We start from the raw sequence: 1,393 nt of genomic DNA, 5'->3' as shown, positions 1-1,393 counted from the left end.
GAGCAGGTATTGATTGTTACGTCATTGGTTTATGTGAGAAAATTGATGACATTACTCTCATAAACAAATGACGTAACAATCAATATCTGCCCACAAGAGAAGATAACTCTGCATTACAAAAAGACGGAATACGCACTACCCTTATTATTCAGTGCTAATTTGCAATCACTGTACGTTCTAAGTATATACACTGACTATAATTACTGTACAGTACTTACAACATTTTCTACTCTCACGATACAGTGCTTAATACATTTCTACATTTTCTACACGAAATCGCATTCTAACTGATACTAAATCAACCGCTATTTCATTTATTTCATTTAACGAGATGCCATATCGGCCATATCATTCTAGAAGTAATTTCACCAAATCGATCAGGGAAACAGATTTTAGCCTGCCTATAAGGTTCCGATTTCAATATTGTGCCATTAGGGTAATACGGTAATCAGATTACAAGCACCCATGCACGTTCACATCACATTAACCTGTCATGAGCAGCACGTCCCTGGGGCACAGTGTAGAGGAAACAGGTGTCAGACAACGGTACCCCTAGTGCACATGTGGAGCCCAGGCCAGAACTTAATTAATACTGTTAGTACAGAGTGGATATAAATACAAATATATCTTCGGATTCAACGGGCTTATTGCAAACGCATTCCAAGACAAAAAGACGAAACCACACACCTCTGTTCTTGGGAGTCATTCTTATGTTCTGAGAGCCTGGCAAATATAGGGTAGATGTAATGGATGATGTTGCTGTTATTTATGAACAGTTGATGGACAAATGATGTCGTATTATTACGCTAATCCACAAGGGTGTTTACACTAGCTGATTGATAACGCCATCTTAATACAAATATACCAGTAGTGTAAATATGTTCTAGCTACTACTCAACGTTTGTTTTTCATCATTCAACAAAAAACGCTCTTTAGAATGTGTTTACCTTACTGAAGGGAACGATATTTGCACATATTAAATAACTCTAGACAAAATATCACAGACAACAGTTTGACATAACATGGAATTACAGAGTTTGTGGGGAAACAATATCAAATGTTCTTTAGTAGATATTTTGGACAGGTATTCCAATGTTCTCACCTTTGTGCTCCTCGCGCTTCATCGCCGTAGTCTTTTTCCTGTAGTTCTTTCAAGTCCCCGATGAGCTTACTAAAGGAACTGAAATATTCGTACACAACAACTAATTATAGGCCCTACACGAACTGAAATATTCGTACACAACAACTAAGTATATACACGAATTGAAATGTTCCATCACGAACGTATTCTCATCAATCATGAGTTGCAATGTGTAAAGGACAATTTGTTCAACAGAATATTTTAGATTTTGATGTATGTAGTTCTAATAGCGTAAAATTGTAGCTCCTATAA

General features: G+C 36.7%; 1 long non-coding RNA gene across 1 annotated transcript in view; it reads right to left on the bottom strand.

The window, feature by feature from the left end:
• Positions 1-685: 685 nt before the first annotated feature.
• LOC110466513 overlaps positions 686-1,393 on the bottom strand; it is a 1,244-nt gene continuing 536 nt past the window's right edge. The window contains exons 2-3 of the long non-coding RNA XR_002464740.1: positions 1,103-1,180; positions 686-723 (exon numbers count right to left, since the gene is read on the bottom strand). This is a non-coding gene — a long non-coding RNA (uncharacterized LOC110466513). The remainder of the gene's footprint in view (positions 724-1,102; positions 1,181-1,393) is intronic.

The sequence above is a fragment of the Mizuhopecten yessoensis genome, unplaced genomic scaffold (assembly GCF_002113885.1).
Source record: "Mizuhopecten yessoensis strain PY_sf001 unplaced genomic scaffold, ASM211388v2 scaffold1677, whole genome shotgun sequence".
Taxonomy (NCBI): Eukaryota; Metazoa; Mollusca; class Bivalvia; order Pectinida; family Pectinidae; genus Mizuhopecten; species Mizuhopecten yessoensis.
This window is presented reverse-complemented; position numbering and strand designations above follow the sequence as displayed.